Here is an 18500-nt window from a genome sequence, read left to right on the forward strand (position 1 = left end):
TAGTTAAAACCTAGTCCAATAAAGACGTTGTCCATTATATATGTTTGCGACCCGTCATTGAAGAAAAGGCCTGTGACTTTGAAGAAACAAGTCTGTGTCCTTTGATTGGAGACTGAGAACCTGATGGCCCTGTGGCTGCTGAAGAGCTGTTTGGGGGAGTTTATCCCCAGTTCATGCCATGTACCCCAGATTGTGTGCTGGGGGCTTCTCTCTTCCTTCTCTTTATTATTTGATGCTTGTTTTATTCATTTTGGTGTTTGTGCCTTTTGTTGTGATAGTCCTCTAGTATTTTGTTAAATTATTATTATTTTTTAAATTTTATTTACTTCTGGCTGTGCTGGGTCTTTGTTGCTGTGCAGGCTTTTCTCTAGTTTCAGTGAGCAGGGGCTGTTCTCTAGTTGCATTGCGCAGGCTTCTCATTGAGGGGGGTTTCTCTTGTAGTGGGGCGCACAGGCTTCAGTAGTTGTGGCATTGGGCCAGTAGTTGTGCCTCCCGGGCTTTAGAGCACAGGCTCAATAGTTGTGGCGGGTGCATGGCCTTAGTTGGTCTGTGGTATGTGGGATCTTCCTGGGTCAGGGATTGAACCCATGTCTCCTGCATTGGCAGGTGGTCTCTTTACCAGTTAGTCACCAGGGAAGCCCCTAAATGGGCATCTTTAAAAAAAAATTTATTTGACTGCCTTGAGTCTCAGTTGTGGCACGTGAGATCTTGGTTGCAGTGCGTAGACTCTAGTTGTCGCAGGCAGGCTCCAGAGTATGGGAGCTCAGTAGTTGCATTGTGCAGGCTTAGTTGCTCTGCAGCATATGGGATCTTAGTTCCCTGACCAGAGATTGAGCCCGCTTCCTCTGCATTGAACAGTGGCTTCTTAACCACTGGACCACCAGGGAAGTCCTCTCTAGTATTTTTTGGAATTTGGGGGATGGTTCACTAAGGGAAGCCAAGAAATGATTCACTGAAATTCTTTATTTTTCCTTTCAGCAGTTCATGCTCCACGTTGGTAATATCAAAGTGCTCTCTCCTCTTTGGACCGTTTTCAGGAACTGACATCAGTTTTCATATAGCTTAAGCTTAAAAAGGTGAGTAAAGCTTGAGACTCTTCTCTTTGATAATGTTTGTGAGGCAGAGCTTGTCACACCACTGACTGTTATGAGATGGTGTCCCTCTTAAGAATGTGGTCCCAACTCTGAAGTGCAAAAACTATTAATATCTTCCCAGTGTAACTGGGATTAAAGGAAAGTTGCATGGTATCAGAGTAAATGGGACTTTTTCTTTTTTGTTTAATACCCAAGTATTACCAAGTATTATTCACAGTGGGCTGTGAATGTATATAAAATATTTCTAGATTTAGAATATCTGAAGAAAAATAATAATCTTGCTATTCAGTTTGTCTTTATTGCTCCACGTGAGCATTTAATACTCAGATGTTTAAACACATTTAAGATTGATGAGAAGTGGGATTCTTTCTTTCTCATTCTAAATTCTTTGTTTTGCTTGGTTTCCAACTTTGTAAAATGGAAATAATACTGAGATTGCCGTGGGACGTGAGGAGCCACTGTGCTTCCTATGGCACCTGGCGGGTGGTACACTCAAAACGTCTACTGTAGCAGCTACTGGGCAGCTTTTCCTTTGTCTGTGTTGGCGTGATCTGTACTGTAAGGGGATGTTGACCCCCTAATCTGCTGTGTTTGTTCCTATGTTACTTCTTAAAGGCAGGGTATGAGTGGCCTAACCTTGGTGTATCTGGAAGTAGGAGCTTAGATGACACATGTGTTTTGATCACCTCTGGACCTCCTCAGACCCAAAGCTCAATTCAGAGCCAAGCCCCATGGGGGACAGTCAGTGAAAGTGCCCGGGAGAGGGGACTGTGGTGCCAGGAGCAGCCTACCTGCCTCAGTCTGCCTCTTCACCTTTGTGTGCTTCTGTTTCATCAACTCTTAAGTATTTTAATGATTCATCTTCTCCCTAGTTCCCAAGCTGTGGAGAACTTCAAATGAAGATATGAGACTCTTTAGGAAAATAAAAAAATTGTATAAAATATAAGATTCTTTTCCCCCTGAATTTTTATGTGCTTGGCATGACTCATTGTTTATGCCATATTCCTTACTAGAATGTAAGTTTTATAAAGGCAAGAATCTCCCTCCCTTCCACTTGTTTTTTCCTGTAGGACTGGAAGTGGTGCCTGCTAGCTTGGAGTAGTTCAGTGAGCCTTTTGTTAGATGGAATGATTGATGGAGAGTCTCTCAGAGCTTATGCAAGCCTTCTTATTCATGGTGGTTGTTGGAAATAGATGAGGCAGTTGGAGAATCAGGAAGGATTTAATGTGCTTCCTTACTGAGGCACACAGACCCTTGGATTTACATGGACTTTTCACAAGTTGGAAGCTTCCTGAAATCGAAGGTGCTCAGAAGCATGTTGTACTTAACAGACACTCTGAGTCAGTGTGGCTTGCAGTTCCTATGTAGTTCTTTGCTGAGTGGATTTCACCATCAGGGATCTGCAAACATGGAGCCCATTTGGTAGTCTCCCAGGGCGGGGGACGCTTCCATAGGGGCACTCAGGCCGAGGGCCTTGTGGATGGTCAGTGACTGATGGAGTCCTTCTTGTTCTCGAAGTTGTCATTACCTGCCAGGCACTGTGATGTTGGCAAATCCCTTACCTTCCCTGACATGGGGAGCGTTGCTGAGATGTGCTGTTTTTCTTCTACAATTTGACACACTGACCACCGGCTTGAGGTGGAACGTCGTAGCTCATTTCCAGTAGAGCCGTAGAGAGTGTGGGCACAGTGTGGTTTCTCATTGTCATCTCAGATGTAGACCTCTTTGACTTCACCCACCAAAACCTGGAACAGTTTTTAAGTAGAATTTTGCTGGGTAACTGAACACACCACTGGACTAATTCCCTATGGAGTGTGATTCTGTGATTGATTTACAGAATTTTGACAGAAGTAGAAATACTTCTTGCAAACTACATAAGTACCCAGTTCTCTCCCATATATGGAGTTACCTCATTCTGTCAGCTATTTTAAGCAACTTTCAGAATTGGTAATGGAAAACTTTTTCTTGACTACATTACTGTATATGGATTTTAATTAAAAGTAAAGCTGTATTGCTCCTTCTGACTACGACAGGAGTTAAGAGCAAAGTCCCATCTGCAGAACTGCATGTTGCCTGGTGCAGTGTGGCAGCAGGTTGGTGCAGCGCAGGTCATTTCTAGGCACATACTTGGATTCTGAGGTGTTGTAAGAACTTTTATCCCTAAGATAGGTTCTCACAGCTGACTGTCCTGGAGTTTATTCTTGCTCTGTCACTTGTAAAATTCTGTCCCTTGAAGCTCACAGCTGGACTGGGACACATTCCTGCATGCTGATGGAATGGACTGGTGGCATTCCCACAGTGCTCTATCTGCTGGGCTGCGACAGCCCAGGGAGGTCTGGGCTTTTCATTAACTACAAAATGTGCTTGTTTTACTGTACAGAGCAATTTTTTAGACTTGGTTTTAAAATCAGGTCGCGTCCCCATGTCTGGGTTATTATTAAACATGTTTTAAAATTTAGACCTCCTTGATAAGTCTGAACACAGGTGCCTCTTTGCCATATCACGTCTATAAGGTATAGTTGGAAACACTACCTTTGGCCCAAATTCTGTGGCTTGCTGCTTTCACTCACTTTGTTACTCTGGGAAACCCTAACCTCCTCTGGGTCTAAGGTCTTCTCATCTTTATGTAGGATAATAATTGTTTTGTGGAATTACTGTGAAGATTCTTAATTCAGCATTCAGTGCATAGTCAGAGCTCGGTGAAATGTCAGCTATTGTTTTTCATCCAAATGCTAGCTTTTACCCAAGGACTGTGGCTGTCTGGGTCAGAGAAAGAGAACGGAGGTAGATCTTCTCATCCGATTTCAGGAGTAAGAGGTGTGCTGAAGAGTTCCATGAGGTGTCTTTCTGGAGCCAGGAGGGTGAAGTGCTGGAGCCCTGGCTGAGCACAGAGCCACTGGGATGGGGGTGAACAGGTCATGAATTACAGTTTCTTGTACCTTCTCCTGTCCTCTTAATGAGACATAGACATGGTCAGCTTTCAGCACTGAGAAGAAAGGTTCAGACGGGGACATCCCACTTCTTTTTTGGTTTCCTTCAAGGTCACTAAGGAATGTGAAGTGGATGATGAGGACCAGGGAGCCAAGTGGAAGTTCCAGTGTGAGACGTGTGGTCCCAGGGGGGACGTGCTCTAGCAGTCAGAACATGACTCTAGGTACAGGTGATGAAGCCTGACCTGAGCGTCTGTCTTTGTGTTACATTTAAACTTTCAGGCTACATCAGAGAAGATCAGTAGTGTTGGGAGAATCATCACTTCCGAGTACAGGTCTCTGCTCTTCACACTGTCTGAAGGAATGCATACTTTCTCCAGGTGTGTTTTTGCCAGTGTCCAGTAAAACACATTAAACTGTGGAAGGTTTATGCTGGGAGTTCCCTAACTTGAAGGAGGATTTAAACTCTGCCTCACAGTTAGGTTGGGTTCATTCAGAAACTACACCAAGACATCCTGGCTCTATGAGAAGCCAGGCAGTGTTGGCCGTTAGGTTGGGGTCATTCGGTGCCTCTCTGGCCTTCAAGGCTGTCATCAGGGGAGGTGACACCAAGATTCCCTGTCGGGGGCGGGTGTCCTAGGACAGATCCTAGGTCTAGGGTCCCTCTTGGCTTGTGAGAGCTTCTGGGTTCTCCAGGTCTCATTCAGGCTCTCCCACCTTCCATGTTATTCCTTCCTCCCTACCTGCCTTCCCCCTGCCGAGCCATGTGTGCAGCATCAGGGGACTCAGATTTGAGTCCCATCTCACTGCTTTCCCCTCATTCTTCCACTTTAAGGTGAAGAGTGGCATGGAGAAAAGCTACTAGAGTTCAGCAAGGGCATCAGGGATGCTTTATGGTAAAGAGGAAGACCCAGCAAGGCAAAGGGGAAGGCCAGCAGGCAGACACCATTTCTAGAAACTGGGAGGAGAATCCTGTAGCCTTGGCCATCTCTGCCTGTGGCCTGGGAAATTGAGCATTTGCTCTGCCTGGGCATTGGGTACTGTCCTTGTGTTGTTAGACTAGACTATTTTCTCATCAAGTAGACATTCAGAAAAACACCTTTATGTTTCGTGTTAAACCAAAACACACAACAACTTTGTCAGTTGATGCCTAGCACAGTGTCAAACTGCTAAAAAGCTAGCAAATGTTACACCTAAAATTTTTCTGGGGGAGGTAAAGGTGGGGGGTGTGGAGGAGAGTATAAAAATAAATCTTTTAGAGAATCTGGGTTGCTTGGTGGCGTGTGTATTTTTCCATGGGTGGAGGAGGTTAGAAATAGCATTACTTTTTATGGGTTTCTCAGCAGCAGCTCAGAGATTTGGCTTTGTGGGCTTGGTCTGTGTGTGTGGGTGAGGCGGCTCCGGCAGCCTGCGGGGTAGAGGCAGTGCCAGTCTGTCTGCACCCCTCCGCCTGCCTGCCCGCCCCCCACCCCCACCCCTGCAGCTATCACCCGGACGAACAGTGCTCATGTGCGAATGTGATCTCCAAGGTTAGGCTATTGTGGGGACCTGCCTGTGGCAGCAGATGCCTCTGGAGCAGATGGAGCCTCAGCGGTCCCACAGAGTCACATGGATGTGTGTGCGAGGGCAGGTGCCAGGCGTGGGTGCTGTGATCTGGGAGACATCCTCTGGGGGTGCTATGTGTCTGCTGGCTGGACCTCCTAGTCCCTGTGAGCTGGCCTCTCCTTTGAGCCTTAATCTCAGCACAGTGGCCAGGCCACTCCTTTAGAAGGGGCCCTCAGGGGCCCCTTGAAATTTGTTAGAGTTACGTAATTCTTACAGATGGAGTTGGGTTTCCCAGTGTTTCTCAGATTCAACGCAGGAAGGAAATGGAAGGAGGTAGCCACTGGGACCGAGATTTTTAACCCCCAGGGGACCCAGGAATATGTGAATTCTTTGAAATTGTGCCTGTTATTGTAGAGAAGGCCAGGGCTTTGATGGGATTCTCAGTAAGATTTTGATCTCCGTAAAGGTGAGGTAAAGTTCAGTTAACTTGGAAAAGTCATTTTGGAAACGTAGTGAGTGTGGGGAGAGGAGGTGTTGGCAGATGTCCGCTTTTAAGCTATGTGGCAACGCAAGAGGGGACCCCCATCTGCTGGGGTTTTTCTTTGTGGGCTTTTTCTCTTGAATTTCCCATAACATTGTACTGGGAGTGGTTCCTGCCAGAGTCCAGTTGCCAGTGCTTGGTTACCTTTGCAAGCTTGGCGCTTGGGAGGGGGCCTGGGTACTTGCTCATCATTTGGGCTCTCTGTGGATTCATCCTGACATTTAAAAAAAAGCAAAAAACTTTTACTGATTTTTTTTTTTTTCCTTTCTTGGCTGTGCTGGGTCTTTGTTGCTTCACGTGGGCTTTCTCTAGTTGCAGTGAGCAGGGACTATTCTCTAGTTGCAGTGTGTGGGCTTTTCATTGTGCTGGCTTCTCTTGTTGTGGAGCACATGCAGGCTTCAGTGTGCACTGCTGGTGGGTGTGCCTCCCAGCTCTGGAGCATGGGCTCAGTAGTTGTGGCACACAGGCTTAGTTGCCTCTTGGTATCTGGGATCTTCCCAGACCAGGGATCGAACCTGTGTTCCCTGCATTGTAAGGTGGATTCTTAAGCACCAGACCACCAAGGAAGCCCCTCAGTCTGATGTTTAATCAGCAGTTTTCCCCTTTTTTGCTGGGTCTGTTGTTCCATGTTCTCTACTGTTTTTCTGGAGGCTCTCGGGGGTGATTATGATAGGCCAGCAGCTGTCAGTGGACATGGAGGAAACCTTAGGTGACAAGTACTTCACCTGCACTTCCATAGGTCGCCGTGGCTTTGGCACTGCTCAGTGGTGCCCGCTTCTGCACGTTCTGAGTGGCCAGTCACCTTGAGGGGACAGGATCAGTGGGGAAGCATGCTGATGACTTGCAAACACAAAGTGTTATAGCTGCCCCAGGACTATGTGGGCGAGAGAGCCTCAGCCAGGATGGGAGTGGTACCCATGCTGACTGGGCTGCATGGTCCACTGGGAGCAGAAGTGTTTGTGTAGAGTCTGTGAGTGGAGCTGGAGGAGCCAGGAACATTACTCAGGCACCTCTCTTCCGGAGCAGAATGTCGGGGTGCCCTGGAGCCAGGGCAAATTAGAGCAGGCAGGACTTGTCCCAGACATGACCTGGGTCTGTGCTCGCTTTTTAAAAGTTCCACAGCTGCTACCTGAGATGGAAGTTCTGTTCTGTTGTAATATTTCACCTGAGCGGTTACATTCTGAGAATAATAATGCTGTGGGCTCTCTTGAGTTCTCTGCTTGAGTAGATTACCGATTGCCCAGGGCAGTGACTGGGCGAGCAGTTCTGCTTCCCGGGTGCCAGTCGGGCAGCTGCCATGTCCTGTCACCTCATTCTTCATCTCTGTGTACCCCTGTGGACTTTGTAAAGATAAGAGAATCTGCTCAGGTTCTTAAGTCATTTGAGAAAAGTTTTATGGGTCCAGGTGGGTCTGGGAAGTATTTTTTAGTGCTTTGCAAGATATGAGAGTGCTTTCCAGTTGTCATTAAGAACTTGTTGCCACTTAGTATTGTGGTATTTAAGTCAGTTACCTAATTTTTAATCTTTAACTGGTGCTCAAACATTCTGCTGCTCCCTTTTTTCAAAAAATGTGGTAGAAAATATGTAACAATTTGAAACACTGTGCACTGCTAGTGGTAATGAAAAATGGTCATGCTGCTGGGAAAACGGTAGGTTTTAACCATTTTAAACTGTACCGTTGAGTGCTATTAACATATTCACATTGTTGTGCAGTTCCATCCCCAGAATTGGCTTCGTCTTGAAGGCCTCGAGCTCTGTTTCCATCAACCACTGACTGCTATCCCCACGCCAGCCCCTAGCATCCAGTGTTCTGCCCTTTGGCTCTCGGAACTTGACTGCTGTAGACCTGGCACTGGTGGGATCATGGAATATTTGTCATTTTGTGACTGGCTCACTTCACTTAGCATAGTGTTCTCAAGGCTCATGTTACTGCAAGTGTCAGAATTTCATTCCTTTTTAAGACTGAATAATATTCCATGGTCTGTAATAGAGCACATTTTATTTATCTATTTGTTAGTCGATGGACACTGGGTAGCTTCCATCTTTTGGCTGTTGGAAATAGTGCTTCTGTGAACATAAATACCTCTTCAAGTCCTTGCTTTCAGTTCTTTGGATATCCTCATTTAAAAATAAAGTCCCAAAATTTATTTATTAATTTTTTCCAAAATTTAGTTTTAAAAGCACACTCTCAATTAGACGCTGTTGTTATGGAGTTGCTAAGTTGTGTCCAACTTTGCGATCCCATAGACTGCAGCACTCCAGGGTTCCCTGTCCTTCACTGTCTCCTGGAGTTTGCTCAAACTCATGTCCTTTGAATCAGTGAATCCATCCAACCATCTCATCCTCTGTCACCTCCTCTTCCTGCCCTGAATCTTTCCCAGCATCAGGGTCTTTTCCAAAGAATCAGCTCTTTGCATCATGTGGCCAAAGTATTAGAGCTTTGGCTTCAGCATCAGTCCTTCCATTGAATATTCGGGGTTGATTTCCTTTAAGATTAACTGGTTTGATCTCCTTGCAGTCCAAGGGTCTCTCAGGTGTCTTCTCCAGCACATAGTTCGAAGGGAAAGGCAAACCACTCCAGTATTCTTGCCTCAAGAACCCCATGAACAGTATGAAAAGGCAAAAAAGACACCATTTGGAATCCGAAAGAAAGATATACTTAAGTATGGAGGTGATCTGCTTACAATCAGCTTCCCAGGTGGCACTAGTGGTAAAGAACTCATCTGCTGGTGTAGGAGACATAATAGACTCAGGTTTGACCCCTGGGTTGGAAAGATCCCTTAGAGGAGGGCACAGCAACCCACTCCAGTATTCTTGCCTGGAGAATCCCATGGCTAGAGAAGCCTGGCAGGCTGCAGTCCATAGGTTGCACAGAGTTGGACGTGACTGAAGTAACTTAACACTCACAAACAAACAGAGCTGGGGAGCTGTCCTTTATTATCTTAAAATATTTTAGAGGTAGTATCATTTAATAATGATAATAATACCAATAGGTCTCTCGTACATGTTCTGAGTGAGAAGCATTATCCTTTAGACAAAACTCCAGGTAGAGCCATCTTCCAGGAAAAACCCCCCTGGCCTATAACTTGCTCTTGTGTTGTCAGGGCTACTGCTAAGGGAGACTGACAAAAAATGTGAAAAAAAAAAAAAGGAAAAATTGCAGAACTTCTGGTCCGACTCTGTTTTTCCTGAAGATTGGAAACGTAAAATTGTGGCCTTTTATGAATAATAGTGTATTAAGAATTCCATGAGCTCTTCACCATAATGGTTTTCAGCAATCCTGTGCAGTAGGAAGGCTTTCATGTGGCAGTAGCAGCACCCGCCCTCAGGAGCCTGTCTTCAGGGCAGGGGACACCCGGGCAGATCAAGAGTGATGCTCATGGTGAAGTACAGGGAGTTGTCTCAGTCTCAGCAGACCTGGGCTTCACAAGGGTGTGAAGATGCTCTGTCATCAAGACAGAAAGCTGCTGTTGGAAGAGGAGCAGGGGGACGTGAGCAGGGTCATGACCAGCTGTTGGTAATAAAGTTCATCTTGAGCCCACCTCAGAGCTCCAGCTGTGTGTTGGGCCCTCCAGGAGGCTTGGGCTCAGAGATGGCTGGGAAACAGGCCCTGCAGCCCAGGGGGTCTGATGGAAGAGACCTGCAGTCGTGTCCCTGGTTGCAGTCCACGTTGCTGTGTGCTCAGCACGTGCTGCCGAGGGGGCCCAGGCACAGAAGCCTGTGCACACCCCTCACGGGGATGGTGACATGTGAAGTGGGGCCTACAGCACGCTGTGTGTCTGCAGGTGGACACATGCAAGGAGAAAGCGTTCTGGGCAATGGCGGAGGCTCAGCGAGAGGCACGGCCATGAGAAGGTGAATATGGCTGGGGCTGAGGTGGCTTGGGAAGGAAGGTGAGAATCAGAAGGCTGGACAAGGAAGTGGGAGCCAGACCCCAAGTATCTAAATGTTGTGTGTAGGTTGTTATGTGGCAGGGGAGACCTTTTGGGGAAGAAGGTGTCATTAGTTAAGGAAGTTGGGTCTGGGAGCCGTGGGAGGGGGTGAGTGGAGGGAGAGGCAGAGGCTGAGAAGAGAAGCCTGGAGGAGAGCGAGGAGGCTTCTCAAGGCAGAGGTGAGACAGCCTGAGCAGGCTTTGGTGACAGGAGAGGGCCTTGTGGCAAGGCCACGAGTGTCCACTGAGAGACACTGAATGACTTCGAGGCTTGGGTAAGTGGGAGACAAGTGAGCAGAGACAGGTGGGCTAGGAGGTGGGGATGGCTCAGTACGGGACTCCTCACTGACAGGCCTGGAGGGCCTGGTGCGAGAGGCTGGAGGTCAGTCAGGCCACAGGCTGAGGCTGGGTTGGAAGAGGGATCTGGGGTTGTCAGCATGAGGCACAGTCACCCCAGAGACACCGGACAAATCCAAGGATAGGCCTCCTGGAACGGGTGTAAAGACAACAGATATGTAACTTGCTTTGTATTGTTACAGTGATGAAGGTCGATTCTGTTGTCAGGTTTTTGTCTGTTTCTCATGAACTGTCAGAAAACAGACGTCGAGCTTTAACAGTGCTGTGTATCATTTTAACTAGTCATAGTCAGCACAGCCTTAGAGACTGTCCCCTTGGCATTCCCATTATTCCTAGTATTTCCTGTCTATACCTGGGCGCCTTAGGCCTGTTCCAACTCACAGCTACTCTTGTATAGATCATCTCAGAAATCACCCGAGACAGTGCACAGTATCATCAGCCTTCAATTTGGATGATTTTGGCCAGTGAACTCCTAGTTTCAAAATCCCCTTAGTATCTTGCTTTCTCTCTAAAACTACTCAGAAGTACTTTTAAGAAATTTACCCCATTTGTCAATGAGAGCTCAGTAAAGCTGGAAGAAAAAGAAACTCACCTCATCTCTAAATGTAATTGGAAAGACTTCACTGTTGATGTTCTAACATTAGAAATTGAGAATACTCAGAAGCTTTGCAGTAACTCTTCTTTCACAAATGCGTTTTAATGAACATGCTTTATTAACATGCTACCAAAGGTAAGGTTAAAATGGGGCTTGTGTTTTTTATCTCCTGGGTTGGGTCTGATAAACAAAGATGTGAGAAAGGAGCCGTTGCTTATCTTTGGACGGTGGGTGAGGGAGTGGGGACATCTTTTGGATAAAGAAGCATGCTTGTTACTTTCTTGTCTCATGTCCTGGCTATGAAGACTTGACTTTATTGAGTGAGCTCTTACATTTTCTGCACCATCTGCCCTCACACTGTGGAATGGGCACCCAAATTCTTATTACTGTTTTCATTTTGATCTCATATGAAACTGAGAAATGTGTATTATGAGGAGTGGACTTAACTCCAGGTTAAAATCAGATGATTGAATATTTATTTCAGAGAAAATGCTAGTAATTAATATAAACCTCTTGCAAATAAGAAAAATTCAAAGAAGATCAATTAAATAATACTGATGTCATTGATTCAATGTAGAGAAAATGGTAAAAACCTCTATCAAAGGAGGCAGAGAGATTAAGAAAAAATGTACCTGTATAGTTAATATCAGTTTAATCAGTTGAGTTTTTAGAAAATCTAATACAGACAAGAAACCATCAGATAAATGACTAGTTACTATCACTGTGATCTCCAAAATGTTTACTCTGTTCCATGAAGGGAGTGGAAAGGGAATAATAATCAGTTTATATTTCTTTCACATTTTGAAGTGAAGATTTACTTCTGTAGCAATTTGAATTTTTTATAGATGAAACATACTGAGTTTTACAATTCCTCAATTGTATGTAAGTAGAATATAGCACAGAATAAAATGGGCAAGTGCCCTGACCTCAATTTCCGATGGCTAAAAAGATTTTTTTAAACCATCTTCTGTCATTAGCCGAAATCGCATCAATAAAGGCCTACTTCATATCTGTTTAAAGGACAAGGGTTTGTTGAAATGGAAAGATTTATGTGGCCATCCATATTAATGTTGTTTACACTCAAACTGTCTTGAGTTTATAGCAGAGGAAAGTTTAATTGATGCTAGTAGGATCAGTTATACAACTCTGTCTACTTCACACTAAAATATTGCAGAAATAGTAACAGTTTTAATAATCTGAAAAAAGGAACCATAAAGGAATCAGTCAGTACTGTGACTGCACGTGAAAAATGCTTTAGAAACCATTGCTGCAAGGTGAATTGAAGGTCACAGTAACACTTCTGCAACCATGGTGACAGTAACAAAGCACTAAGACTCACTGACATAACTGTCCTGCTTAGAAGCATTTGAGATGCCAGCTAGGAAAAAGTGAACAAGCACGCAGCTTTGGCAGAAGAACTGAAACGCTGGAAAACAGCAGCCACCACTTCAGCATTTGGCAGGTGGGGGCTTCTAGAAACACAATCAGCCCTCATGAGGAACTTGGGCTCTGTTCTTCTTTGCGACACCTCAGCATGCTGTGCTGCCTGGGGTTTTCCACATTATGGTGAGGGCCCCATCACCTGAACTGTTTAGTGGTTGCTTTGAATATACTCTGAGCTTGCACTATAATATATATTGTGTATATAAAGGAAGTCCATTCCAGAGTGCATATTGATAACTTCTCACAGGAACTTAAATTATATCCTGTTGGGACTTCCCTGCTGGTCCAGTGGTTGAGAATCCACCTTCCAAAGCAGGGGATACACTTGAATCCCTGGTTGGGGAACTAAGATCCCCATACTGAGAGGCAATTGGAGAGCCCACTCACCACAATGAAGACACAGCACAGCCACAAAAAATCACATTCTGTTCACTTTCTCCTTTGTCCCTGTCATATGATGGGTAAACTCAGGATGGAAGAAGACGTGAGGCGTGCTCTGGTGTCTGTGAGGACTCTTACAGTGTTAGAGGGATCATAGGATGCAGCACGTCAGACTGTTCAAGGATTCATAAATATATTAGTAAGACTTAGTTCTGTTATTTGTCTAGTTCTCTAATCACTTACTTCAGACCCTCTTCAAGAATGTTATCTTTGATTTACAGTTGAATGAAAAACATTGACTCCATCCTTTTGGAACTTGAGTTGTCAGTGGAGAAAGCATAAATAAGACCAGGATTGAGAGTTGTTAGTCGGCCACTGTAACACTTTGCAAAGGGAAAGACAGATGAGGTGAAACCATCTGGGCTTCATCTGTCTCTGTCCCGGAGAGTGCTGCTCACCTGCAGACCTACCCAGTCCTGAGCCGCAGGAATGGCTGCAGAGATAGTTACAGAAAGAATGGATGGCTTTCAACCACAAGATGAAAACTCTTCCTTACGAAGTTGGATCCTTGAGCTTCTCAGGGTGAAGAATCATGCTCAAGAACAGGCTTCCTGTCACCTCAGGAAGAAACACGCTCTGTCTAACCTTTTATGAGAGTGTTGGGGTCATGGTGGAGGTGCAGCCTCCTCTGGGGAACCACTGCGACATTCTGTGTGTTCAGTTTAGGACCACAAGATTGGCTCTTGGCCATGTGTGTGTCCAGTCGTATAGTTCTTATGCACTGGTGGATGTGATGGGCTCATGAACTGGGTGGGACCATGCCCCAGAGGAGTCCTCGTCACTGTGTGTGGCTGTAGGAGTGAGTGAGGTCCTGACAGTTATGATGGAGGCGTCCATTTCTTCCACCGATCATCAAACTGCATGAGTTTGTTTTCTCATGATTCTCAGCAGACTTAGTCCCATGATCCTCACAGAGTTAGAGGAGCTGGGGTTCCTTCCTGTCCATGGTTCTCCATAGGAAGTGTTAATACTTGAAGTGCTTAACGTGTGTAGCTTATAGTCAGTGTGACTGGGCCAAGGGGTGCCCACATTAAATATTTCTGGATGTGTCTGCGAGAGTGTTTCCAGATGAGTCAGACTCAGTAGATGGCCTCCCTGCTGTGGGTGGACATCATCCAGTCCATTGAAAGCCTGCAGAGAGCAGAAGGGAGAGGAAGGGGGAATCTCACTCCTCTGCTTCCTGCCTGCCTGCTTCAGGTGTGATATCCTGCTCTGGGCTGGCGTTGACATTAATGGTTCTCAGGTCTTCGACTCTGCCTCTTCTCAAGCCTTTGACAATCCTAGCTTCCCTGGGTCTGCAGCTTGCAGACAGCAAATCAAGGGACTTCTTCATAATTGTGGAACCAGTTCCTCATAATAAATCTTTCTCCTTTCTCTGTGTGTATCCTATTGGTCCCATTTCCCTGGAGAATTTATGGCAGCAACCTCTTCATTAACCTGACTGTTTATAGTCTGTGTTCTCCTATCTCAGCATCTGCTTATTCGTGGGCAGCAGCAAAACTCTTAGTGAGATAGAAAACTAAGTTGAAGTCAAATGCTGTATATATTTTAAGAAATTACAGTAGACCACAAAAATGAAACGGCCTGCGTAAGGACTGTCACTGCCAGCACCAGTGGGAACGTCAGAGGCCTTGCTCTGCACCTCAGCCCCTGAGAGTCCACCCACACAGGGATTTTAGCTTCCTGAGGCTAACTAAACTCTGAGGTATTTTCTCAGTTTCTAGGCAGTGGACTGCGTATCAAGCCTGGATGGACTTCGGATCCCTCCAGAGAGTGCGTGTGAGCAGTGGCGTGAACACTCGTGTTCCTCCTCCTCCCCCAGCCAGTTTGTATTCACAGGTGTCCTCACACCTCTCGACTTGGGCTCAGTCTCATATGCTCCAGGAAACAGAACGATGAACAGTACTGTCAGCAGCAATGCACCTCTGCTACCAGGAGGGGCATTCAAAAGCAAAATTAGTTGTTGGTTTTTTCATTTTTTAAATTTGTTCACTCGTTCATTCACTCAACAAATATTCCTGAGAACTTGATTAGTCATGGCAAAGGCCTTCACAGATGGAGCGAAGTGGTTGGATAGGCTGTGACTTGGGCAGGTGCAGGCTTGCTTGGGCGCGTGAGTGGAGGGAGCTGTAGGGACCCAGCTCATACCTGTGGGGCCTCGGCACCTGTCACCTCACCGTAGGTCCAGCCCTACTTTCTCCCAGGGCAGACCTGGCAGACTGGCCTAGTCTTAGTCACAGCTGCTCTGTTCCAGACCTCGGTACCTCATATCTCAGGAGTCCTGGGAGCAGTGAGCATCACGTTCAGTGTAAATGCGGTTTAAGAATCCTGAATTTTAACAAAGCAGTGTTTCTGAGGAATAAAAATGTATCATCTCATGACCAATGTAATTTTCTCTTCCATTCTTTTAAAAAAATGTTTGATTATTTATCTGGCCATGCCAGGTTTTAATGGTGGCACGTGGGATCTTTGATCTTCACTGCAGTACACAGTATCTTCAGTTGTGGCGTGTGGGATCTAGTTCTCTGGCCCAGTGCATTGGGAGGACAGACTCTTAGCCCTTGTACCACCAGGGAAGTCCTTCTCTTGCATCCTTAAGCTTACAGTTTTATTTTTGAACACTGTTTGTTAGGCTTGAGGTGGATGCAGTGTCCCAAGGAGAGGCTACATCATAGGGTGTTTCCTGTTTACTAGGGAAATAATGCCCCGAAGTCTGTTGGCCTAACTGATTAGGGTACTTTTTAGCCAGTGAGATAAAATTTTGGAAAATGTTCAGTAAAACAAAATCTTCCCTGCTATGCTACCAAAAAAGAAGTGCTCGACGTTGGGTATTTTAGTTCCAACAGTCCTCATGTATTTGTTGTGTGCTATTAAGGGCTCAACTAGAGACACGGATGTGTGGTGAAGTTCAGAAGTTTCCTGGCCTCAGGGTGCTGGATGGTGGAGTGGATGGAGAGAATAATAAGGCATTTCTGAAGCCTGATGTTTTGCTTGGCTTGTGTCTTAGGAGTTCACAAGATATGGCAAACGGTAACAGCAATGTTGTGTGTGAATAAAGTGACCTGGGGGTTGACTGCTGACATTATCCCTGGATGTGTTCTCTGTGTGTTTGAGATTCTGTGACCCATACTCTTTTCCTGTTGCTTTTGCCAACCCCCTCGGGGGATCATATGGCTTGAGATGAGTATAGATGATGGAAACTTGACTTACAAAACATTTTTAGCATCTAGAAATGTCTAGGTTGCTGCTGGGAGGCTCTTGCCATGTGGACAAACTGTAGCTGATCCTGTGTGTTGGTGTGTGTGCGTATTGCGTCTCAGTCAGCAGTAGTTTGAATGTGGTGTTCTATGGCTTGCGTTTCCTCTCCTCTATCTCCAAAGAGATATAGAAATTAAATACATTTAGATGTGAGAAGAGAACTACTCATATAAAAGTTGTGCAAATGCTCAGCATGATTGGAATACTGTTTCACACCAGACCTCATTGTGTTACAGAAGAAGAAACAGTACAATTATCTTACGGTTCACTTTCAGATTAAATCATAACTTTAGGATATTTTTTTCTTTTAAAAAGTGACTGCTTCACTAAGAAGTTTTAGATGAATGTCACCTTCCTTCTTCATTCTTTTCACATTGCAAGTGAATTTTCAGGTGTTAGTATTACCTCATTCAGTTCAGTTCAGTCGCTCAGTTGTGTCCGAATTTTTTCAACCCCATGAACTGCAGCACACCAGGCCTTCCTGTCCATCGTTGGGGTTTACTCAAACTCATGTCCATTGAGTCAGTGATGCCATCCAATCATCTCATCCTCTGTTGTCCCCTTCTCCTTCTGCCTTCATTCTTTCCCAGCATCAGGGTCTTTTCAAATGAGTCAGCACTTCGCATCAGGTGGCCAAAGAATTGGAGTTTCAACTTCAACATCAGTCCTTCCAGTGAATATTCAGGACTGATTTCCTTTAGGATGGATTGGTTGGATCTCCTTGCAGTCCAAGGGACTATCAAGAGTCTTCTCCAACACCACAGTTCAAAAACATCAATTCTTCGGCACTCAGCTTTCTTTATGGTCCAACTCTCACATCCATATATGACCACTGGAAAAACCATAGTCTTGACTAGCAGACCTTTATTTTGTCAGCAAAGTAATGTCTCTGCTTTTTAATATGCTGTCTAGATTGGTCATAGCTTTTCTTCCAAGGAGCAAGTGTCTTTTAATATCATGGCTGCAGTCACCATTTGCAGAGATTTTGGAGCCCAAGAAGATCAAGTCTGTCACCGTTTCCATTGTTTGCCCATCTGTTTGCCATGAAGTAATGGGATTGAATGCCATGATCTCAGTTTTTTGAATGTTGAGTTTTAAGCCAGCTTTTTCACTCTCCTCTTTTACCTTCATCAAGAGGCTCTTTAGTTCTTCTTCACTTTCTTCCATAAGGGTGGTGTCATCTGCTTATCTGAGGTTATTGATATTTCTCTCGGCAATCGATTCCAGCTTGTGCTTAATCCCCCCCCCAGCCTCAGTGTTTCTCATGATGTACTCTGCATATAAGTAATACTCTGCATAATAAGCAAGATGACAATGTACAGCCTAGACAGACTCCTTTTCCTATTTGGAACCAGTCTGTTGTTCCATGTCCAGTCCTAACTGTTGCTTCCTGACCTGCATACAGATTTCTCAAGAGGCAGGTCAGGTGGTCTGTATTCCCATCTCTTTCAGAATTTTCCACAGTTTCTTGTGATCCACACAGTCAAAGGCTTTGGCATAGTCAATAAAGCAGAAGTAGATATTTTATTAGTCATTGTCATTTATCCTGATCACCCTTTGAAGCCATTTTTAAAATTTACTCTTAAACTTTTTAAAAATATTGCATTTTACCTTGCTTTCAGTCCTGGAAAATCATATGTAAATGGCACTGTTTGAAGCTTGTCCCATCCTTCTTAGTGATCTTGGAGGAGTCAGGCCCATAGACTGGGGGCTGGCAGAGTCCTTTAGTACAAGTTCAGTGCTAGCTCTTTCTCAGTTCATGCTGAATTATTTCTGAGGTTTCAATGACAGATTTGTCCTAGTGGCTCTTCTTTTAACGAACTCTGGCTATTTCATTCTGTATAGTAAGCTGAGGAATATACATTTTAAATGCTAGTTTTGGCTCATCCTGAAAGGGTGAAATGTTGGTCAAGGTGACTGTCAATTTGAGGCTGTCAGCTGGGAGCACATCAGGACTGGACCAGAAATGGCTTAAATAGGAAATAATTGTGACAAATGGTCTCCTCTTAAAAAAATAATCACTCAATCTGAATACTTAGCAAGAGATTTTTGTCATCAGAAGAATATCTGTGGTAGTATTATTAACTCGAGAGGAAGTTAAGTCTTTTTCTTTAGAACTGAGCAACCACAGCAATTGGATATATTCAAAAACTTCCATTACAAGTAAGGTAATGGAAGTCAGAGACCTTAGTGACTTGCTAAGGTCAGAACCTTATGAAGCAGTGGAGTGAACCTGGAAGCGAGAGCCTTCACTGTGGCCTGTGCCCTTGCAGACCTTGTCCTGGAAGATGTGAAGGGTGTTACTGGGCCAGGTGAAAATGATATTTTTAATGATTGCTAGGAAAATTCTGGTTGCACACTTTTT

At 45.0% G+C, this 18500-nt stretch overlaps 1 protein-coding gene across 1 annotated transcript in view; it reads left to right on the forward strand.

The window, feature by feature from the left end:
- Positions 1–18500, forward strand: part of LDLRAD4 (low density lipoprotein receptor class A domain containing 4) — a 160105-nt gene that overhangs the window by 35410 nt on the left and 106195 nt on the right. The window contains 1 exon segment of the mRNA XM_060405482.1: positions 979–1076. The gene's annotated coding sequence lies outside the window, so the exon portion shown is untranslated.

The sequence above is a fragment of the Ovis aries genome, chromosome 23 (genome assembly GCF_016772045.2).
Source record: "Ovis aries strain OAR_USU_Benz2616 breed Rambouillet chromosome 23, ARS-UI_Ramb_v3.0, whole genome shotgun sequence".
NCBI classification, from domain to species: domain Eukaryota; kingdom Metazoa; phylum Chordata; class Mammalia; order Artiodactyla; family Bovidae; genus Ovis; species Ovis aries.